Raw genomic sequence first — 25,749 nt, 5'->3', positions numbered from 1 at the left:
TCAATAGTTGATATGTCTATCAAATGCAAATGTAAAACTAGACATTGTATCGAAATAAAAAGAAATACCCAGCTTTTTATATACTTTCATATTAAAGGGGAGTAATTACAAAACTTTATAAAAATAATAAAATATACATTTCAAATAGGAATCTAACTCTATGTAATCGGTCTTTTTGTTCCTTAAATAATTCTCTACCAGAATATACAAAAAGTAAAAAATGTCATTAAATGTTGTTTAAATGTGATTGACCACCTTTAAATGATGATAGTTTAAAATATCCCCGTTATATATTTGCATGTATTCAAAAAGAAATAAATAGTATGGAAAATTTTGAGTCGAAATTTATTATTTTTTGTTTGAAAACGATTTTATGAAGCCTTCATACTATTTGTAAAGCAGGTGCACGAATCAAACTTCAAACAAGCGTAACCTATATACATGTGACCCAGTGCTTTCCTAGAGACAATATGGCATCTTCCGAGGAATACACGCTGGTAAAAAATACTAAGGGTCATTAATCTAACTAGTCATAAGTCAAGTTAATGTTCCAGTGTATTTCTTTCTTTAGTTCTAGTCAAGTAACTAGTCTTTGTTGTTGCTCATAATAAATTAAGTATTTCTGAGAGTTTTTCAATATTTTTATGACCACTACCTTAGCTGTTAGTCTTACGATAAAAATGGTGGTATACCGTGGTATATACCGCAGTAATAAGGAAAAAAACGTGGTATACCTTGGTATTTTTTTCAAGGCGGTACCCAGCCCTAGTTATCAATAGCTGTAGGTTTGCAAGAGCACCTATGCTTGATTTGAGAAATCAACAAATAAACACATGTATAGTTCTGCATCACCAGTTCTGAATTTGCATGACTTGATACTTACCCTATTAAATCAATACTTGCAGTGTTTTTAGGAGGGACTTGGCTTTTTTTCCTATTGAACCAAACACTTGCAATGTTTGCAATCGGAGTACCTGTTCTTGACTTAATTAATTAATACTAATCCTAATAAAATCAATACTTGCAGTGTTTTTGCAGGAATTCCTATTCTGGATTTGGTTCTAATCCTATTGAACTCAACAATTGTAATGTTTTGCAAGAGCACCTATTCTTGTCTTGATACAAATCCTAATAAAATCAACACTTGCAGTGTTTTGCAGGACTTCCTATTCTGGACTTGATACTAATCCTATCGAAATCAACACTTATAATGATTTGCTGGAGTACCTATCCTGGGCCTGATTCATATCTTATATGTAATGTTTGCAGGCCTTAAAACTTATCCTACTGAAAACAAGTTTTGCTGGAGCACCTACTCTAGACTTGATACTATCCTACAAATCATATTTTGCATGTATTATACACGTTGGACTGATATACTAAAATCATATTTTGCAGTGTTTTGTAGTAGCACCTGCTCTGGACTTGTACTAACCTACTAATAAATTGCTGTTTTAAACCCTGTTCTGGATACCAACTTACTAAATCAATATTTTGCAGTGTTTTGTAGTAGCACCTGCTCTGGACTTGATACTAACCCTACAAAAATCAATATTTTGCAGTGTTTTGTAGTAGCACCTGTTCTGGACTTGATTCTAATCATTCTGAAATCAATACTCATTAATATTTTGTAAGAGCACCTGTTCTGGACTTGATATTAACCCTACTTTTATCTATATTTTGCTGAGTTTTGTAGAAGCACCTGCTTTGGACTTGATAATAACCCTTCTAAAATCAGTATCTTGCAGTGTTATGTGGTGGCACCTGTTCTGAACTTGATACTAACCCTACTAAAATCAATATTTTGCAGTGTTTTGTAGTAGCACCTGTTCTGGGCTTGATACCAACTCACTAAAATCAAAACTCATTAATATTTTGTAAGAACACCTGATCTGGACTTGATTCTAATCCTACTAAAATCAATATTTTGCAGTGTTATGTGGTGACACCTGTTCTGGACTTGATACTTACCCTACTAAAATCAATATTTTGCAGTGTTTTGTAGTAGCACCTGTTCTGGGCTTGATACCAACTCTACTAAAATCAATACTCATTAATATTTTGTAAGAACACCTGATCTAAACTTGATTCTAATCCTACTAAAATCAATATTTTGCAGTGCTATGTGGTGGCACCTGTTCTGGACTTGATACTACACCTACTAAAATCAATATTTTGCAGTGTTTTGTAGTAGCACCTGTTCTGGGCTTGATTCTAATCCTACTGAAATCAATACTCATTACTGTTCTGAAGGAACATTTTTTTCTGGGCATGATGCTTCATGTAATGTCTAGCAAAAGGAGCACCTATTCTGGACATCATATACTATTCCTTTGGTGAAGTCTTGTAGTGCTGGAAGACCACACAGACACTAAGAATCCTGGATGGAGACTGAAGTTGGGAAGCATCCTGTGAAGGATGTCTCTGAAAAGGTCTGTCCACATCCAATAAAATATTGTGTTTTTCTAAAGCAAATCTATGCATCAAATAGTTTTACAGATATTTTGTAGACAGTAAACACTGTATATAAACCTGATATAGGAACTGAACAAATGATGCTGAGGTCTGAACCCTGCTGACAGCTTGATCAGACCTCATAAGGCACTAAGACAGACTATTTCTCACCCCTTGATTCTAATTATTACAGTTAATCCCTTTCTCTAAGCTACACAAATGACATTTATTTGCTAACAAAAAATCTGGCAATTGTTTTGTAATAAAGATTATGCATCAGCAAATGAATGTCACTGCAAGTATGTCAACACTAGGTATAATAATACACAAAAAATCCAATTACTGAATAATTAATCAACATTTTTAAGCCTCTCTGAAGACTGGTGTTCTGGCAGGCGGCACACTGTTTCCAGAACTACTTATCTGTCATGTGAGATTATCTAGCAATTAAAGCTCTAGTAATCAGACCAGATACCATCTCCCCATACAAACCAGAACAAGGCAAGAAATATATATATATGCATACTTTAAATAAGATATTGTATAATGTTAAGTATATAATTCATTTTAAGTAATTATCAGCAGCATACAAAAAATAATTTTAGGGTACAAGGGAAAAATATCACTATTACCAATGAGTTATGCTGGTAAGTGTTTTTAAGTCCTGTTAAGCATTCCATTCCAGGTCAGTATGCTTTGCATTGTTTTATTCTGAGCAACAATATTCCAATCTAGGTCATTATGCTTTGCAGTGTTTTATTCTGAGCCACAATATTCCAATCTAGGTCATTATGCTTTGCAGTGTTTTATTCTGAGCCACAATATTTCAATCTAGGTCATTATGCTTTGCAGTGTTTTATTCTGAGCCACAATATTCCAATCTAGGTCATTATGCTTTGCAATGTTTTATTCTAAGCCACAATGGTGGTATTAGCGTTCCAATCTAGGTCATTATGCTTTGCAGTGTTTTATTCTGAGCCACAATATTTCAATCTAGGTCATTATGCTTTGCAGTATTTTATTCTGAGCCACAATGGTGGTAAGCATTCCAATCTAGGTCATTATGCTTTGCAGTATTTTATTCTGAGCCACAATGGTGGTTAGCATTCTAATCTAGGTCATTATGCTTTGCAGTGTTTTATTCTGAGCCACAATGGTGGTAAGCATTCCAATCTAGGTCATTATGCTTTGCAATGTTTTATTCTGAGCCACGATGGTGGTTAGCATTCTAATCTAGGTCATTATGCTTTGCAGTGTTTTATTCTGAGCAACAATATTTCAATCTAGGTCATTATGCTTTGCAGTATTTTATTCTGAGCCACAATGGTGGTAAGCATTCCAATCTAGGTCATTATGCTTTGCAGTGTACAATTCTGGACCATAATGCTGGTAAACGTTTAACTCCAGGTCAAAATGTTTTGCATTGTTTAATTCTGAGCCATGATGCTGATATATAGGTTTTCAACTCTAGGTCATAATGCTTTGCAGTGTTAAATTTTTGGCATTAATTCAGGTGAGTTGTTGGGTTTAACATCACACCAACACAATTATAGGTCATATGGTGACTTTCCAGCTTTTGATGTTGGAGAAACACCCAAGGTGCCCCTAAATGCATTATTTAAGGCATGAACAGGCACCTGAGTAGAATCTCAGACCTTCCCTAAGTTAACTGGATGGCTCCCAATCACACCACTAAAGCTATTGCAGTAGTATTAAAATGGACCAATCACACCGCTTAAGGTATTGAAGTGATATATGATTAGACCAATCACACCACTAAAGGTATTGTATTGCAGAAGTATAACAGTGGACCAATCACACAATTAAAGGTATTGCAGAAGTATAACAGTGGACCAATCACACAATTAAAGGTATTGCAGAAGTATAACAGTGGACCAATCACACCACTTAAGGTATTTCAGTAGTATTAGAGTCGATCAATCACACCCTTAAGGTATTGTAGTAGTATTAGTGTGGACCAATCACACCTCTTAAGGTATTTCAGTGGTAATAGAGTAGACCAATCACACCTCTTTAAGGTATTGCAGTAGTATTACAGTGGACCAATCACAACATTAATGGTATTGCAGTGGTATAACAGTGGACCAATCACACCACTTAAGGTATTTCAGCAGTATTAGTGTGGACCAATCACAACATTAAAGGTATTGCAGTGGTATAACTGTGGACCAATCACACCACTTAAGGTATTACAGCAGTATTACAGTGGACCAATCACATCACTTAAAGTATTGCAGTAGTATTACAGTGGACCAATCACACAATTAATGGTATTGCAGCAGTATAACAGTGGACCAATCACACCACTAAAGGTATTGCAGTAGTATTACAGTGGACCAACCACAACATTAAAGGTATTGCAGTAGTATTACAATGGATGAATCACACCACTAAAGTATTGCAGTAGTAATACAGTGGACCAATCACACAATTAAAGGTATTGCAGTAGTATTACAGTGGACCAATCACACCACTTAAGGTATTTCAGTAGTATTACAGTGGATGAATCACACAATTAAAGGTATTGCAGTAGTATTACAGTGGATGAATCACACAATTAAAGGTATTGCAGTAGTATTAAAGTGGACCAATCACACAATCAAAGGTATTGCAGTAGTATTACAGTGGACCAATCACACTACTTAAGGTATTTCAGTAGTATTACAGTGGATGAATCACACAATTAAAGGTATTGCAGTAGTATTACAGTGGATGAATCACACAATTAAAGGTATTGCAGTAGTATTAAAGTGGACCAATCACATAATTAAAGGTATTGCAGTAGTATTACAGTGGACCAATCACACAATTAAAGGTATTGCAACAGTATAACAGCGGACCAATCACACCACTTAAGGTATTGTAGTAGTATTAGAGTGGACCAATCACAACATTAAAGGTATTGCAGTAGTATAACAGCGGGCAAAATTCAATAATGGAACCACCTAGAGTTATAGTTCCTTGTCACTGTATGTTACAACTTGGTACCTTCAACACTTTTTGAGTAATCCTCTGGACAAGAAGTGTTCTCTTCAATTCTCTGTAAGTATTTTTGGACGTGAATTAAGTATTTTTATGTTAAACATGTAAACATTGTGAAAGCTCTATCAAAAGACTGCAAATGTCATGGTATAGTGATGGAGAACACAATGCAAGGTGTCCCTCTGGAACCACTGACCTAATCTGTTATATCCACCGTAACTTTGAGAAACCAATCATTTAGTTCCAAATAAAATGTACCATTATTTTCTGCAGCAATATTCATTTTTATACTGACAAGAAAATTTCTCTCCTCAAAATAGACTAAACAGATGTTACCATTATGTTAGCAAGTAGCACTGAAGTATTTCATTTCGAAAACTATAATCCATTTTCTAGCAGCAGATGTTTCATTCTAGTATAACAGAAGTCAGAAATTGTTATATTCAATATGGTGATACAATTTGAAACTTTCAATGAGTTTAATATCAGTCTACATCTATATCTACTGTAGAACTGATTGAACCTTTTAAATCAATATCTGTAACTTTAAAGTTTTACTGTATTTCAGTTGCTAGACTATTAGTGTTCTTGGACATTATAAAGTTACAACTTGTTATCTGAAAGTAACTGACATTTTCCCCATATGAACCAGTAGCAGAGACTGTTTTAATAATTGCCACCACAATCAAGACCTCTGTAACATTATGCTCAGCCATGCTTTACGAGTGTTTGATAGCGGATATGGTTTCACAGTTGTGGGTATTGGTGTAAAATATGAAAAGCAAGGATGACCATTGACCTAATGACAATGGTCAACCATGCGTAACAACATAGTTTTATATATAATGACCGCATGATCAATTTTCTAAATGACCATATCAATCATGCTCAACTACTCTTCCGACTCGGCACATGATTTGGCATGCCTTCAAAGCTGCCATTTGTTGTAAAAATGAAAAACATGGTTGGTTACTCTATGGTCATTGTTCAAACTGCAGGAGCAAAGTCACATTCTAGACATTATCATGATTATCATTATTCTGACCTTACCTTTAGATTGGAGTTCCAACCAAAATTAAAATGGTTTAATAGAATTAAAGTTTACCTTTTTCAAACCTGAACATTGCTCAACCATTTAAAAGGAAAAAGTACCATGTAACCAGTTTTGTTCAGTATTTAATTAACTAAAAAAGGCAGACACTTTAAATGCATTACCACTAATCAGCTTCTCCAGTAAAAGCCTGTAGACAAAGTCAATACTGGAAATGAATTAACTTTAGACTACAGTCGACGTTTGTCAATACTTTTAATACCTTTTAGAAACCTAAATGAGACAAAAACTGGTTACTATATACATTACCTGTACCTCTCAACAATAAGATTTACCAAACTTTTAATGCAAAACAGGACATCTTACAAATTTATTCAATAAAGCAAACTTGCCAGCCAAGAATGATCTTATATAACTTTTCTAAAAAACTTCTATAATAATTAATGATCCCCGCCTAACAATATTACAGTGTTATGATAACTATTACCTGGACTTATGTTATAACTATCTTTTCTACAAAACTGACAACAAACTAACAATCTTGTCCCTAAATTTACCACTTACCAATCACACCATTAACCATTTCAATAATTAAAATTACCTGCATCTGGACACAGCAAAACCTTGTAATATAACCCATATACAAAATTCCAGTAACAATACATAATCAATATAATAAACAAATGTCTAAATGAACCACCTACCAGTAGGTACGAATACATGAATTTATTATAATTACCAATATCTCTGGTCCCAGTTACTATGTACACTCCTACTGCATAAACTGTTCCGCTATCTGCAGCTGCTATCTTTACGTTACTACCATTTATTAGGCTACCTGTTATTCCAGTTTCACCAGGTTTAACTGTGACTTTTCTCATCTTGCCAGTCATCTGATACACATCCTACTATATTGGCAGAGAGAGCAATCATTCACTAGTGCATGTATCTATTCTTATGGAAAAATAGTTAGTGTAGGAATATTTTCTTCACTGTGGATTAACATACAGTATTATATTGTGTGCAAGTCATTGTTACCATTGGAAGTCTTCCTACATTTTGCATTTGTATAGGGAAACTGGTTAAATTCATCACAAAAAACGCATTAAGGATTCAAAAAAATCTGGATCAGGATTATAGAAAAAAATCATCAGTGTTGTGCTATTAGGAATTTCAACCAGTTTTTGCTAGTTTTCTTTCCTTTTTCATTGGATTTAGTTTTCATATTTTTGGAATACTGGTAAAGCGTAGTCTCCTAACAGCATTTAGAGACTGAAACAGAACCAATCATGAGGTAAGATATCTTATAAAAACAGTTCATATAAAAATTCAGAAAATCTGTGAAATATAAACTTTATGGGATCCCTTGTTTAATATCTTTCAATATTCTCATTATTTACCAAGCTTCTAATCATCCCAAAAGCATTCAAGCTTTAATGCGTTGTGCCTAATAACAACACTGAATCACAATCTCTTCTATTTCCCATAAAAATATCTATCACATCTCTCCAAGAGCTGCAGAAAAAAAAACATTCTCCTGGGAGCATTTTTTATTTCCTAGCCTGTTTTTACAGAATCTGCCAACGGACATGCTCTAGAATAATAAAGTTCCTGATACCAAAGACAAAATTTGCTTAAATTTGTGATTTGTATTCATTACTATAATTTCCTTTTCAAGCGTAAAAAAGGAATGTAAATTTGCCACAACATTGTGTCTGCAATATCAATTACATCTGCACTACAGAAATACTCTCTACCATGCACTTTATCATCATCAGTGTCAAAACCATCATCATCTGTGTACTCACCATCATCATCAACAACATCATCATCATCAACATCATCATCAATATCATGGTGACTGTAATCACCATCAGCATCACTCATGACATTATCATTTTCTAAAAGAAAACTTGCCAGTTAATCTTTATCTTTCAGATCGAGGGCTTCTATGTACATTAAATTCCATCTTTTCTATCATGTTAAATAATGAAAAGGGTGTAAGTCTACTTTTTGTAGTGCTAGTTACAGATTCACTGGTTCCTTTTCCCCATCAAATTCAGAAGTCAATGAAAAAAAGATCATATAACTATTATATTTGACAAATTACTTGTGAAATAGATAGAAAATTGAGCAGCATCATAAATCACAGATATAAGTGTATATTTCAAGTCGATTAGCCAATTTCCTTCCATATTCACAACAGACTCCTATATATTTCTGTCATTCGGGAATTTTTGACTGTTTTTTTCTCTCGAAAATAAAGAGAATAATAAATAACCAATGTAGTCTTTATACCAGAATTATGCGGCATGAATTTTCAATTTTTGCAATGCCGAAAGATTTTAACAAATAAAATACAGTTAACACAAAAATCTGTTTGACGAAGGAAGACTTTTCTGTCTTCTGCAAGACAGATTCTAATTTTCTTGTTTAGAATTCATCATAAAGCCTGTCACCCACAATTCAATTTTTAGCACATTACTATTGAAGGTATTCTTCAAAGACAGATACAATATTAAGACTTTAATATAGTCTGATGTGTAACTTTAATGATATCATCATCAAAAAACAAAAAATGTCCATTTAATTATTTTGCTACCTGTAGCAATATGTTTTCATGTGTTTTAAATTAGAAAGCAGAATTTGATTATCAATATACCAGACCATACAAGACCTATAGATTATTCCAGGAAGCAAGTACTGAAAAGTTATTGGGAAAATAAAAGTCACTTGTGTTTCAAAATTTTAAATATTTACATAGTTGTGTTCCTATTCAAAAACGCAATAACAAGTATAGATTTTTCAAGTTTCAATTCCATTTCAACCCTTTGTTATGAATGAATAGTGCTAGTTTAATCGGAACAGGCAGAATATTGAACAGCTGGTGGAACAGTATGGCAAAGTTTTGATACATTTCTAGTCCTATCTCAAACAGCGAATTATTTTCATTACTTTTCTCTTAACCAGCCACACTTGTTACAACAGCAGAGTTTCAGTCATATGTAACCAGTCAAGAGGTTGCGTGTTTGAGCAAAAGTTCTGCGTGATATATTTGTAGAGAAGTATTATGTTTGTGGTAATTTCCCCTGCAAAATGCAGTTCTTGAAATCATGAACACTTCAAACCATTAAAGAACTGTTCATGAACTAACCTTCAACAGTTCTTCATTTGTGTTCATGAATTTTTGGACATGAACTGTCCTTAAAAAGTGTTCATGAACAGTTCATGAACTTCTAAAGAATCAAACAGAGTTCTTGAATTGTCCATGATAAAAGGTTAAAGGAACAATCATTATGTTATTTTCTTGAATCTATCGTGCACTACTCATGACAGGTAGTTCATGAACTAATGAAGAATCATGTTCATGAACAGTTCACTTCTAGTTCGTGAAGATAAAATGGCACAATAAAAACATATCGCAAGAAGTTCATGAACTATTCATGTTCAACAAAATATCAAGAACTATTCATGAAGTGAATAGTTCATTAACTGTTCATGTACATTAGTTCTTGAAGTCATCTTTCACTTTTCATGCACTGTTCATGAACACTGTATTTAAGAATGTTTCAAGAATTTGTGCCATTTTATCTTCACAAACAATTCATGAAATATGCATGCACTGTTCATGAACAATAACGTTTCATTTCACAGGGGCTTCACCCAATTTTCACACTTTGCGGCTTTGTCAGGAATATTAAACAGTGAGGATAGTTTTACGTGGCAATTTCGAGACCTGGGAAATTTATTTATTTATTTGGGTTTTACGGCGCACAAACACAGTATAGGTTATATGGTGCCAAACAGGACTACAAAGTTTGGTTCCACATCTCATTTACATCAAAATAAAAGCATGAGGTATGGATCAAAATTTGCATACCTGCTGGAATCACAGAGTTACAGCAAAACCAAGTGTAAAGACCCTATTAGTCACCTCTTACGATCATGCAAGGGTAAGGCAGAGGTTCCAATTCTTTTCACACACAGATCGTCCCTGAACCACATGGGGCGAGACCTGGGAAAAGAAATGCTGCAACTGTCTAGGTACTCTCAGAAAACAATGGTAATAAATACAATATAAACAAGTAAGCAAATAAAAAAATCATTGCCCTGTAATCAAAATGTTTCAACAATTCATTAACAGCTGTATGAACCAACTGTTTCATCAACATCTTGGGAATGACTAAGTGAAAAATATGGGTACTGTACAAAGCCGAAAATGATGCACAAATAATTCTGACATTGCTTTATGTAATTTCAATACATTCAAATGGTTCAACATACACTGCATTCATCTATACAATATGCTGTTACGCGGACTATACAATGTGCTGTTACGCGGAACCTCTCAAAGCCAGAAACCTTTCTAAACTGGCATATAGCTTGTCGTCAAGGTGGTTGGCATAAGGAGGAAGACTACTGTGAACAGTGAAGTAAGTATCGTTCTTGTAAGTGGAAATTTCCTATTTTGAAAAATTTAAAAAGAAGAAATATGTTCCCACTGCCCCCCTAAAAAGCCTGATAGAATAAATGAAGTCCACAACAAGGCTGTAACTGCAGAAACAAGAGCTGTCGGATGACAGCGCGCTCGACTATTCGAAGAATTGATTGAAGAATGGGATCAAAATATTTCCATAGATTTTCAGACAAAAGAAAAAAATGGATTCAGCAAAAAATGTTCCTGTATTTGTGGAATTCGATTAGTCTTGCACTAAATGGCAATGTGTGAACATGATGGCAAATATGTTATTAAGTTATATGTTAGGCAAAATATGGACTTGTATGAAAAATTTAACTAATTTCCAAGTCCAAAAAGGGTCATAATTCAGTCAAAATAGTTGACAGAGTTATGTACACTTGCCTACAGATGGAAATCATGTTGATATACTAGTGTTAAAAGTTTCAAAGCCACAGTTCAAATAGTTTTGACAAAAATTTCGAAGTCGAAAAAAGGGCCATAATTCAGCCAAAATAGTTGTCAGAGTTATGTACTCTTGCCTACAGATGGAAATCATAATGATAAACAAATGTTTAAAGTTTAAAAGCCATATGTCAAAATAATTTTATAGTCTTGACAAAACATGGACATATACCAAAACAGAACCAATTTCCAAGTTCAAAAAGGGCCATAATTCAGCCAAAAAAGATGACAGAGTTATGTACTCTTGCCTATTGATACAGACTATAATACTGAACAAGATATAAAAGTTCCAAAGCCATTTGTCAAACACTTTACACAAAATATAAACTGGTACGAAAAACTTAACCAAGATTTCTAAGTCAGAAGGGGCCATAATTCAGCCAAAATTCTTGATGGAGTTATGTACTCTTGCCTACAACTGGACCTGGTGATGGTAAACAAGTGTTGAAAGTTTCAAAGCTTTATCTCAAAAGACTTTGTCAAAATGTAGACTGGTACGAAAAACTTAACCAAGAATTCTAAGTCAAAAAGGGGCAATAATTCAACCAAAATGCTTGATGTAGTTATGTACTCTTGCCTACAACTGGACATGGTGATGGTAAACAAGTGTTGAAAGTTTCAAAGCTTTATCTCAAAAGACTTTGTCAAAATATGAACTGGTACAAAAAACTTAACCAAGATTTCTAAGTCAAAAGGGGCCATAATTCAGTCAAAATGCTTGACAGAGTTATGTACTCTTGCCTATAACTGGACATGGTGATGGTAAACAAGTGTTGAAAGTTTCAAAGCTTTATCTCAAAAGACTTTGTCAAAATGTGGACTGGTACGAAAAACTTAACCAGGGTGTGACGCCGACGCCGACGCCGTGGTGAGTAGGATAGCTCTACTTATTCTTCGAATAGTCGAGCTAAAAATAATCAGACAAGGAAGTTCCAAAGATCTGTGCAGACATGTCCTCTTCATGTCGATCATGTTACAGGGCTTGATAAATTCTTTGAAAGCAAATTGTCCTGCAGGACTTGCTGCCTAGAATTTTCACTTGTGCTGTTACAGTTTGTACTCCTCAAGAAAAACAATTTACGTGTATTTTAATGTCCGCTGAACAAGGTGCATAACAGAATCTTGTTCTGGACTATCAAGTATCTAGCTAATGTGATCATAATGTGGTATGTACCAGGATAGATTTTGGAGTTTTGAACAATGAATCAACTTCAGTTTAAGATTTTTTAGCAATCCAGCTTCTGCATGTCACTGTTTTAGTTTGTGATTTATAATACCTTTGGGTCAACATCTCACTTGTCTGCAAGATCCTGCACTCACCCGGGGATGTTTTCTACTCATATCATGGTTCTGTTCAGCCATAACATGCATACACCAGTTTTAGTTCAACTGGATGGAAACTGAGTACTGTACACAAGAATGTGTGACTGTCAGATGGACTGACAATTCACACTATATATGCCTCTTTGATCTTCGGTACTAGGCAAATAAAATTAAATATACAACCAAAAATCCCCATAGGGTTCCAGACTCAAGATTTTTAAGTTCTGAAACATTACACAACATGGTACTTTTTAATCTGACAGCTCACATATTTATGTATCTATAACTTATTTATACCAAGAATTGCAATGTGCAGTTGGGAATAAATGTCTGGGACTCATTGAATTCATTTCCATTATTAATGTTTTTCTTTTTTTTTTACTACAAGCCTCTGGAGAAAAAAATGTAGAATTTAAAGCACTATATAACATTATGACCTTAATGTCAATGTACTGAACATTTTTGGATCAAAATTAAAAGTAAGCTAAACATTTCATTTGAATGGAAACTTCAGATCTGGTCTATATTGAATTAATTTTTACATATCAGTCCATGGCTTAACCTGTACTGGGGACAAAAAGTCATAATTACGTTGAAAAATATTCTTTTAACTTTAACTCAAATAAGAGAGTATGAGAAAATTATCTTTGCTAATTTCAAGAGTTAATTAAAATTTATCACTTCTTTTCAATACATTATATGATATAGCATTAAAACTTGCTCTTTTTCTTTTCATTCAGTAAATGAGTGAATCAGATTCAGCCAAGGGCATTGCTGATTTGAACAATAATCATTTTTTAATTAATAAAAGCTGTGAACAGCTGCAAACAGTATTGACAAGTGAATGAAATGTGCATTTTATTAAAGGTTATTGAATGTTGATGCTACATAATGTTTTGCAGGGATAACACTTACAATTTTATTTCACAAAATTATACATGATAAAGCCAAACAGGATTTAGAAAATCACTGAAGAACAGTTGAGGAAATCTCTCTAGCTACATTCTACATTTGAGCCACCCCATGAGAAAACCAACATAGTGGCTTTGCGACCAGCACGGATCCAGACCAGCTTGCGCATCCGTACAGTCTGGTCAGGATCCATGCTGTCCGCTTTCAAAGCCTATTGCAATTAGAGAAACCGTTAGCGAACAGCATGGATCCTGACCAGACTGCATGGATGCGCAGGCTGGTCTGGATCAAGGCTGGTCGCAAAGCCACTATGTTGGTTTTCTCATGGTGTGGCTCATTTGCAATCATATGATAGAATTACAGTGGATTATTTCAGAATTACTGTATACAAAAATAATGAAAATATTAGCAAGAAGCTTTTGATAGCAAATATGTAAGTCTTAAATGTAGTAAATTAAGTACGCATTAGTTAGGAGTTCTGAGCTTTTTTCAAACATAATATCACAGAAACATTAGCAACGTAACTGAAAATTAATAACATAATTATCATCATCTGGCTGTTGTTTCTCTCCAGCCAAAACATTAAATTTTTCCAAAAAAAAAAAAAAAAAAAAATGAATTCTATTTAGATAAGGAGAGGAAGTTCATTCAATCAGCTTTCTATTAAAAGATTAATAACTCATAAAAAAGACAAAGAATGCGAAAAAAAATCAAAAGGCATGATGGAAGGGGTGTTTAATGGTATTTTTGAAAATTATGGATCCAATAAACTTGATTGTAATGTGTCTAAAATAGCTAGAAAGAACAAGTACAACAAAGGGAAGTAATCCTTTCTGTCCCCATGACTATCAGTCACTGTGATGCATTACATTTATGATGCAAAGGCCAATGCAGAGGCCTCACTTATGATGCAAAGGCCGATGCAGAGGCCTCACTTATGACGCAAAGGCCGATGCAGAGGCGTCACTTATGACGCAAAGGCCGATCCAGAGGCCTCACTTATGACGCAAAGGCCGATGCAGAGGCCTCACTTATGACGCAATGGCCGATGCAGAGGCCTCACTAATGACGCAATGGCCGATGCAGAGGCCTCACTTATGATGCAATGGCCAATGCAGAGGACTCACTTATGACGCAAAGGCCAATGCAGAGGCCTCACTTATGATGCAAAGGCCAATGCAGAGGCCTCACTTATGACGCAAAGGCCAATGCAGAGGCCTCACTTATGACGCAAAAGCCAATGCAGAGGCCTCACTTATGACGCAAAGGCCAATGCAGAGGCCTCACTTATGACGCAAAAGCCAATGCAGAGGCCTCACTTTTGATGCAAAAGCCAATGCAGAGGACTCACTTATGATGCAAAAGCCTCACTTATGATGCAAAGGCCAATGCAGAGGCTCACTTATGATGAAAAGGCCAATGCAGAGGACTCATTTATGATGCAATGATCAATGCAGAGGCCTAACTTATAATGCAAAGGCCAATGCAGAGGCCTAACTTATGATGCAAAAGCCAATGCAGAGGACTCACTTATGATGCAAAGGCCAATGCAGATGCCTAACTTACGATGCAAAGGCCAATGCAGAGGACTCACATATGATACAGAATGTTGCAGAGGTATCAACCTTCTCCATGATGTTTTGGAAAAGGCAAACACAGACAAACAGTATTACCCACTATTTTATACAGACAGAAGTACTTATACTAAAGTATTGTTCTATGATGTTGCCCTTTGTAAACTGACATTGATTTGGTACCTCTTTGTAAACTGACATTGATTTGGTACTTAATTGCAATTTATATCCTCACAAGGTAATTCATGGGGATAAAAAAATGATGAGATGTTATCATTTGTTTCTTTCCAAACCTCCATTAAACCGAATGTAAAAATGTTCTCTGAAATTTTGTCTGACATTTTCTCTGCCCAATATCCTATTAGGCTGTAATCAAGTTTGACCAAAATAGTTGTCTGTAACCCATATTGTGTTGGCTCGTCAAAACATGAATTAAATAAAGAGATAGAGAAATTATTTGCAGGCTGTATCAGAGCAGTAATTACTACCAATTGTAATGCTAGAAAATAAATCAATGGAATTGTATCACTGAAAATACCCAATTAAGCTAGAAAAATACACATTGCCTTAAAGGATTTGAATTATTTTCTTAAATAATAATTAAGATTTTACCTATTGATATTGCCCTAAAATAAGCAAAAGAAAACCGAATATATTGAGATGGTGACAAATATTGAAATAAAATACTTTAAGCTTCCAGGAAAATGATGTAGCACTGCTGTATTAAGTACTGAGAAAAATGGCATGATATCATGTATTAAGTGTTGACTCTGAAAGTTGTAACATTACAAAATGTAATTAGAAAGAGGTATTAATTAAGGTGTGGTACAAGCTACTTTAGAATATACACAAATTCAAAGATAGTTCTCTGCAATTACAACTTCTGGAGCAAAATGTTCAGAATAGGGGAAGAAGAACAGGTTCATGGCTAGCCAAACCCCTCCGCTAAATAAAAAGTCTCCACAGAAAAAAAAAGTAAGTAAACAAAGATGTAGACTTTGATTTAAATTTACTCTACACTTAGGATTCTAACCTTTTGATGAGCAAAGCTCAAAAATAAACTAGAACAGTTGCTGGCTAAATCAAATCTTCGTAAGCAACCTTCCTTTACAAAATCAAGACTTGTTATACAGATTTAAGTCTGATGTCAAGTAACAAGTCAATTAATTCATGACCAGCTAGTTCATGAATAGTTCATGAAATTTTCACCACAGCCTGTAATCCTATCTACTGGGTTTGAATGAAACATGCTGATGAGCGAGTCCATGATGCATGCAAGATGTTTCTGGCACTGTGTCAGAGAGAAATCAACCTTGTCAACTAGAACAAAACACAGAGATAATCTGCTGTTAATGCTGCAATGACTTTACAACAATCATATAACCAGTCACAGCATTAATCATTCATATTTATACAGCATATACAGACAGTGAGGTGCATACATATAGGGAATCATTACCAACTTTATAGGATGCAATATAAGACCAATGGAAATTATGTCATAAAACGTGTTACTTTATGATACCCCTAGCGTCTCATATAAAGAGTCTAGCATGTTCCAAGATTCTTCCTTCATTTCAAAATATCTACCGCAAGCTCATTTCAACATCGTGAACAGTTGCATGAAATTTGTTACAACATGCAATTAATCATATAAAAAGATAAACTTAAAATCCTTTCAGAATAGATGCAAGAAACGATATAACAAGAAGACCCTGAAGGTCCTGTGTATTGCTCACCAGACTTCCTCCTTACGTCTTCTCCAATAAAGTTTCATGAAAATCAGGTAGAAATTGTGACACATGGAGCGTTAACAAGGCTTTTCTATCATTTGACCTAGTGACCTATTTTTAACCCTAGATGACATTAATTTGACACATATTTCATACCTGGTATATGACTCATGATGACCAACACTCTATCAAAGCCTAGATTTCATGAGACAAGTTTCAAATAAATCAGGAAAAAAATATGGCCTCAAGGTTTCTATGACCTTACATTTGACTAAGTTTGAACTTGACCTACATTTCATACTTCTGATCAAACAGATACTAAATATGGCTCAAGATTTTTCTACAATTTCCTGTGACCTATAGCTTTTTGCACCAGATGACCAATTGTTCTGAACTTGTCCAAGATTTTATTCAGGCAAACATGTGACAAAATTTCATTTAAATTGGACAAAAATTATGATAAAAATTGTAACCTCTGGAGTGTCAAAAGTAAACATGCTAACACCAAACAACTAGGGTTGGATATCGTTAAGGACGAAGCGGTCCGATACCGATACCAACGAAACGATACGGTATTTTTAACGATACCGATACCGATACCATGCTTTGTAGTACATTACATAAGCAATGATTTGCTTTAAAGTATTATATACACCTATGTAAGTAGATATACATGAAAATTTGCTGTGTTAAATGAACATATTAAGTTTGTTAATGGAATGTTGTATGTATTAGATTATGAAAGAGTAAAAAATAAACATATCTTACAGACTAGTTTTCCAAAATAAAAATCTAGAGCAGATACCTCGCTCACTATGCAATTAAAATTTATGAATACACTCACTGTAGTAATGCTTTTAAAAATCAGTACTGTCTAGAACTGTTAAACTGAACACTTATTAGCTTTCAAAGTACCCCTCTAACAAGTCAGACTCATTCTCACTCATGAAAATCTTCGACTAGGTTGACTAGTAATGTTTTTAAAGTGAAACACTTTGCAACACATTTTTAATTGAACAACAACCTTAAAAACACTTGAAACAACCAACATTCCAACAATAACATTATTTCTAATGGTTCGCGAAATCCGATTATTTGTTTACGTAGGTTACAGCTTAGTCTCGTAATTTTTTATTTACATCATTTTTTTTTTTTTCATTGGTTTTAAAAGAAAACTACAAAGAAAAATAGTGTCATATATTTTGAAATTAAGTATTGGTTTACGTTGTTTAAAACGACGGGGAAAGAAGTATTTCAGGTAATATTTAGCATACGAAACTATTCGCACCGTTGGCTCTCGATGTCAAGGGAGGTTACTCTGAGTGGTATCACAGCAAACAATGTTGATCACGCTATTACGCTATTTGCTTAAATTTCTGCTTTATTTTGCAGCAGATTTTGTAAGGATTTTGTTTTTACTTTTATGGAAATACCGAAATCGGTTCCGGTTCTTTTACGAAACGGTATATACCGGTACTTTTCGAAGTGATTATTCGGTATTGTACCGATACCGGGAACCGGTATCCAACCCTACAAACAACAGACACGTGTAAAAAGGGCAATAAGCTCATTTCAACACTATGAACCATATTAAAGGCAAAAACAAGCTCATTTCAACACTGTGAACCGTATTAAAGGCGCAAACAAATTCATTTCAACACTGTGAACCATATTAAAGGTGCAAAGAAGCTCATTTCAACATTGTGAACTGTACAAAAGGCGTAAACAAGCTCATTTCAACATTGTGAGCTGTATTAAAGGCGCAAACAAGCTCATTTCAACATTGTGAGCTGTATTAAAGGCGCAAACAAGCGCATTTCAACATTGTGAGCTGTATTAAAGGCGCAAACAAGCTCATTTCAACATTGTGAGCTGTATTAAAGATGCAAACAAGCTCATTTCAACATTGTGAGCTGTATTAAAGGTGCAAACAAGCTCATTTTAACATTGTTAACTGTATCAAAGATGCAGTAAACTCATATTAACTTCAACATAAGGAACCAAATAAAAGACAGAGAAAAATGACAATCCTTAGAGCTCATATAACATAAAAACAATTAGATCTTCACAAGATGGTGCACTACAAAAAGAAAACCATCATTCAAACTGATAAGTACACGGGTATGTTTCAATTAGCAAATAGAAAATTCAATAAAAGTCGTAACACGTGTCAAACAGAGTACCATACATGTGAATTTTATACTTAAATGGACAAGTCATGCAACATAATCAATTGAGCCGCGCCATGAGAAAACCAACATAGTGGCTTTGCGACCAGCATGGATCCAGACCAGCCTGCGCATCCGCGCAGTCTGGTCAGGATCCATGCTGTTCGCTAACAGTTTCTTCAATTCCAATAGGCTTTAAAAGCGAACAGCATGGAGCCTGACCAGACTGTGCAGATGCGCAGGCTGGTCTGGATCCATGCTGGTCGCAAACCCACTATGTTGGTTTTCTCATGGCACTGCTCAATTAAGAGAATTTAATTAGATACTAGTATCATGATATAAAACATACAAATGTTAGATGATACCCAATGATTTCAGACAAATGATGATAACAATTATTCAGAACATTGTACAATTATCAAATCCTATGCGAATATTAGCAAAACATCCATGGAAACTCTTGAGATGCTAGCGTCAGCAACGGTATGACCACCAGTATCATGGGCACTCTTGTTTTTAAATGGTTTGAAAGATTTAGGAATGGGCATAATTGTTGCATGTGATAACGGTTTGGGCCGAAAGTCAGTGACGGATGCAGCATCATTTCAGACTGACAAAGACATTGTTGATAAGCATGGGTGTTTAACTGTGTAGGGCCATATGTGGTAAAAGGACGTTTTTGTACAATGGATTATGAGACACAAGAAGTGCAATGATGACTATATTTAGAAACTTTGAATACCAATTAAGCTGAGTAATTTATGCCAAAGTTGTAACGTCAAAATGGTCTCTGTAATGCTGCGTTTACACTTAGCCACGATGTTCACGATGTCCATGATTTAAAGAAAAGCTCGGAACTCAACGTTTATTGCACGCATTTTGTATTACTACGCTTTCCTGCACTTTCTTACGCTCTCAGTACGTTTTGTTACTACCTGCAGCGTTTTATTACGAAACCAACACGATTCTGGTCGAGATCTACCACGATTTTCATCACGTTCTCTCAAGTTCTCTTACGGTTACCACGATATGCTATCACGTTTTGTCACGTTCTGTTTAGATCCCTCACGCTATCAAGTTCTGTTGAGCTCTTCTACGATTTATGGCCACTATTTGATCAAGATTGACATGTTCTGAGCACGTTTGGCGTATAAATAGGAGGCATGGGTCATCCTCTCATTCTCTCCTGAGATTCCAAAGAGGAACAAGTTATGCATCAAAGAGCTGAACATAATGCTGAATTTACAATTTTCGTATATGCCTATAATAGTTACTCGTCGGCAGCAGCAACAAGGGACGGAACAGGGCAGGATAGAAGAGAAAGGAAGGAGAAGAAGAAGTAGAAGGCCTAAGACCTGCTGGATGAGACAATGGTTAAGTGGAAACCAAAAGCACCAATTGGGACAATACCCTCAACTTTTCAAGACAGAACTCAGGTGAAGATGTTGGCTCCAACTTCAACTATGTAAGGATGCCTTTAGATCTAGTGGAAATTAGAATCGAGTTGTTTCCAAGTTCACTAAGATCCCCATACGATGGAGCATCAAGGTCTGATGCGCTATGTTAAGGTCTGTTAAGCTGCATTACGCTCTACAACGATTTCCACGTTCTATCACGCTCTCTCAAGATTCAAGATAAATCGGGATAATCGTGGCAAAATTTTTGACTGTCAAAAATTTTGTCACGATCCTTACGGTCATCACGATTCCACCAAGTTCCCTCAAGATCACCACGATTCGATCCCACGAGCAGCCACGCTCACCACGTTTCTCTCAAATCGTGGACATCGCAGACATCGTGGCTAAGAGTAAACACAGCATTACCCATATACTTCAGATGCCTACCAATGCCATGATGGGTAGATAATACAAATGAAATTTAGCAAACAAACCCAATAAATATTCTGTTCATCACTGGTGGTTTTTCTTGTTTTGATCACACCCTGTTTGCAAGTAAACATAGCAAAGGTCTACACAGCTCTGAGCAACCCCTCATAGGTATATTAAAACAAACTGGCTACCAACATAATCATGTGAGAGGAAAAATATGAGACAGGAAGAAATTTATGAAAAGCTCAGGTACTTGCTAGAATTTTGTATAATCAGGTATCTTTAATAAGGACTGATAAATTCCCTTGATTTATTCTTCATTATCAATTTATAGCCACTACATGATAAAAACTGCTGTGTTCTGAAAACCACGAATGGTACATATTTTCTTATATAAATAATTCTTTTGATTTGATACATTTTGAGAACAACAGTTGCAAGCAGACAAGCTGCTGCAAAGATTTCTGATGATTTAAATTATTATTTCATGTAATTTCTAAATCACTAAATATCTTAACAAAATATGTTTGAGGTACTCTAATAGTCATGGAACCAGTAAAAATACAACAAGAGCACCGCCTTGCGGGTGCTGACGCTCATCTGATTTTTTTTGTGTAATAGAAATATTGTCCTACCCATGATTTTCTAAGTCTAAAAAGGGCCATCATTCTTGCAAAAAGCAGGATAGAGTTATGTTTCTTGATGTACAGTGTCCACTTATGATGGTGAAAAACTGTTGCAAGTTTTAAAGCAATAGCTTTGATAGTTTATGAGAAAAGTTGACTTAAACATAATACTCAACCAAGAAAATGATTTTCTAAGCCCAAAAGGGGCAATAATTATTGCAAAAAGCAGGATGGAGTTATGTTGCTTGCTGTACAGGGTCAGCTTATGATGGTGAACAAGTGTTGCAAGTTTCAAAGCAATAGCTTTGATAGTTTAAGAGAAAAGTTGACCTAAACATAAAACTTAACCAAGAAATCTGATATTTTCTAAGTCCAAAAGGGGCCATAAATCTTGCAAAAAGCAGGACAGAGTTATGTTTCTTGCTATACAGGGTCAACTTATGATGGTGAACAAGTGTTGCAAGTTTTAAAGCAATAGCTTTGATAGTTTAGGATAAAAGCTGACCTAAACATAAAACTTAACCAAGAAAACTGATTTTCTAAGTCCAAAAGGGCAATAAATCTTGCAAAAAGCAAGATGGAGTTATGTTTCTTGATGTACAGGGTCTGCTTATGATGGTGAACAAGTATTCCAAGTTTCAAAGCAATAGCTTTGATAGTTTAGGAGAAAAGTTGACCTAAACATAAAACTTAACCAAGAAATCTGATATTTTCTAAGTACAAAAGGGGCCATAAATCTTGCAAAAAGCAAGATGGAGTTATGTTTCTTGCTATACGGGGTCAGCTTATGATGGTGAACAAGTATTCCAAGTTTCAAAGCAATAGCTTTGATAGTTTAGGAGAAAAGCTGACCTAAACATAAAACTTAACCAGGCAACGCCGACGCAGACGCCGACGCCGACGCCGACGCCGACAACCGCTCAAGTGATGACAATAACTCATCATTTTTTTTCAAAAAATCAGATGAGCTAAAAATGGCTCCTTTTATGAGCTAGAACTATATTTTGTTTATCCAGCTCTGGATATTTTCTTTCAATTAAAAATTGAATACATCATGCAATTTACTGTTCCTTTCTGTATTTATTTTTCTGGTTATATGAAATTTCTCTTAAACCACCTACTTATGTGAAAAGAGACTGCAGTATGTATACATGAAAGGCATGCTGTTTACATGAAGTTATTCCACACTTTACAAGGGCTTATGAGTAATATTCTGTCAAGAACAAACAAAGCTACTGCCAGAAATGGCAGATTATCATGCTTTAGTGAATACCCTTCCTCCAACTCTCATTAATCAATTGGGAGGTATTTTGCCTTGTCTTATTTATGTAAATTATCAACCAGTTTCTGATAGAACTCCCAGTAACAGCTTGCAATCTGGAGCATACCTGAGCACATCAAAGAGTTAAAGGATTCAGAGAGTGTGAAATACATGGTTCACTATCAGGTAGATGTAGATCACTATCAACAATGACTATAAACAAACATACAAACAGCACATCAGTATTACAGCATTACATGGCAAACACAGGCCACCAAGTTACGTATTTCCCACAGTAACTCTAAATTATCTCCCCTGGCCACCTGCATTCTGTTCATTCTGTATATGTAGGGTATAACATGTACAGAGGCATTTTCTTTCTGATCTGGTGCCAGTGGGTCCAACCTAAGTTCTGGTTCCACCAACAGCAGTTTGGCCATGTGACCATTATTTCCTCATTATAGGCTTCTACATTTTTCAGTTTGATAGACCATCAGGACCTATGCAATGAGACAGATTTTGTTTAAGGCTATATATTTTTAAAACAAGAGCACCGCAATGCGGAGCAATATACACCCGAAGGTATGACCTTTGACCCCTAAGTGTGACCTTAACCTGTTAGCTAGCCATCCTGAACACGCGCTGTGTACACTGTCTCGATGTGGTAAACATTAAAATTTTGTGTCATGTTTCTTCGAAAATTTTCTAGTAGTTACACAGCGATGAATTTGACCCCTAAGTGTGACCTTGACTTTAAAGCGAGACATCCAGAACATGACTCTGCACGTCGTTTTGATGTGCAGAACATTTGCCAAGTTTCTTTACAATCCTTCAAGCAGTTCAAGAGATACAAAGCGGACACGAAACACACTCATATTACTATTGACCCCTAAGTGTGACCTTGACCTTGAAACAAGCCATCCAGAACATTCGCTCTGCATGTCATCCAGATGTGGTGAACATTTGTGTCAGGTTTCTTTGAAATCCTTCAAGGGGTTCAAGAGTAAGAGTTACAGAGCACACACAAAATTGCTATTAAATGGATGGACAGACAGGGTGGGGGGCAAATAGTTAGTATTATCACGTATGCCTCTCCTGTAAATGTTGTAGGGATGTTCCTTAAACTCTAATAGCTTGAAGCTAAGTTCATTAATTGGGAACAAATGTTGTTCTTCTGTAAGGAAGGTCAGTCTATTATAACCCTGGTAACATATGGCCTAGTATATAACTCAACATTCCAGATAAATTTTAGTATTCAGGCTAAGACTCTTACAAAGCATTGAGAGAACAGATTAACCCTAATTAACTTAATTCCTGGCAACAAATGACTGCTGTGTGTTCCTTTCATTCATAATGGAAACAAATCAAACAAAAACTAGAGAAAATCACAATAGGTTCACTACCATCATTCATAGAAAAGGCTGTTTTAACTGATTCCCCATTCTCTAATACTGACAGAACAATTCCTGCTTTGAAGTCTTTGGATAAAAGAATAATCCATACCACTAGAGAAAAATAAATCTATTCAAACAAACTTTGCTACCTTTCTTAACATCTCTATCAAATTATGGCTAGTGTATTCTGCTCACAGACTGTCAGTAATAAACTGTAAGCTTCAGAAAGGGTAACTTGCTTTAGTGTTGTGCACTTTTTTCCATTCGATGAGTTGTTATGTTCCTCATTCCTGACTCTGAGCCACTTGTCCCTTTTTACTGTGTCTTCAAGTCTTGTCTATTTCATTAGAGGAATTTAAGCCAAATAGCTGGATTTGTATAGAAAATTGTTGTCCCTTTTTTGTCTTTGGTCATAATGGCACAATCTAGGACACTATGGTTACTTTTTTTACTGAAATGCCTGTTTTAAAGTAACTTCTCACGCCTGAAATAGTATATAGGACTTTTTCTTTCCATTAAAGTAAAATACAACCTTTAAAAGTGGAAAAGTGAAACAGAAACTTTTGTAGTCTGAAGTATGCCGACCAAAAAAACCCCAAATTTGGAGTATGCATCTTGGCAGCCATCATAAAAATTTCAAAATGCTCAATGACGACAAAGTTGCATCATCCAGTTTCTATGAAAGTACATGTTGTAGAACCTTTATATGCAAAAATATTTTGTGCATGCTGTAATTTTAGGTTATGTAGCTAATTGGCATTTTGGCATACTGACTATTGCACTGTGAATATCACATGGTATATAAAATATACTCAAACATCTAAGCCTACAGTTTTAATCGAAAGCTCTGTACAAACACTATGAAGATGGAAAATTTTATTTTTTATTTCTTCTAAATTTCCAAAATATTTCTTTTATATTTCAATCAACTGCAAAGATATGAAGCAAACAATAAAGGAGCACCGGTGATTATTATTGTGAATTCTCCGATATAATAGTTCAGCGTCAGATGTCCATCACCCTTGCCAACATTTTCAGAGAAACTTATTTACGAAACAGTGCCATCTAGCAGATGTTAATACTGATTCCAAACAAGTGATGAAAATAGCATCTCAACAATAGACAAGTTAATAATATCTTAATACAGAAGTATCACCAAGAATCCAAATTTTCAGGAAGGAAGTTTCTAAAGACAGGAACTAGACTCCATTAATGCCAATCCATCATGGGAGAAAAATTAAGTTCTCCAGTATATTGAAGACTGAAAATGCAAAACAAAACAAAACAAGAGCTCGTCGAACACGAAATGCCCCCCTTGATGCAATTAGTAATTGCACAAGGAACAGAAATTATATGCTCACTGTAAACAAAATTTCTACCATTCTGGTTTAATCTGACCTTGACCTTTAACCTATTAACCTAGCAAGAGATTACAAAGTGATCTGGGTGCCATCCACAGAGCCATTTTTGAATGACTAGCTCAAGGTCAAATTTCATTTC

At 35.1% G+C, this 25,749-nt stretch overlaps 2 protein-coding genes across 2 annotated transcripts in view; one reads left to right on the top strand and one right to left on the bottom strand.

Moving 5' to 3' along the window:
- Positions 1-25,749, bottom strand: part of LOC123528806 (mRNA-decapping enzyme 1A-like) — a 148,071-nt gene that overhangs the window by 68,927 nt on the left and 53,395 nt on the right. The window lies entirely within an intron of this gene.
- LOC123528805 (muscle calcium channel subunit alpha-1-like) overlaps positions 7,319-25,749 on the top strand; it is a 216,744-nt gene continuing 198,313 nt past the window's right edge. Inside the window, exon 1 of the mRNA XM_053521567.1 lies at positions 7,319-7,802. The gene's annotated coding sequence lies outside the window, so the exon portion shown is untranslated. The remainder of the gene's footprint in view (positions 7,803-25,749) is intronic.

This window comes from Mercenaria mercenaria, chromosome 13, assembly GCF_021730395.1.
Source record: "Mercenaria mercenaria strain notata chromosome 13, MADL_Memer_1, whole genome shotgun sequence".
NCBI lineage: Eukaryota > Metazoa > Mollusca > Bivalvia > Venerida > Veneridae > Mercenaria > Mercenaria mercenaria.
Note: the sequence above shows the minus strand (reverse complement) of the source record. Positions and strands in the feature narration are given on the sequence as shown.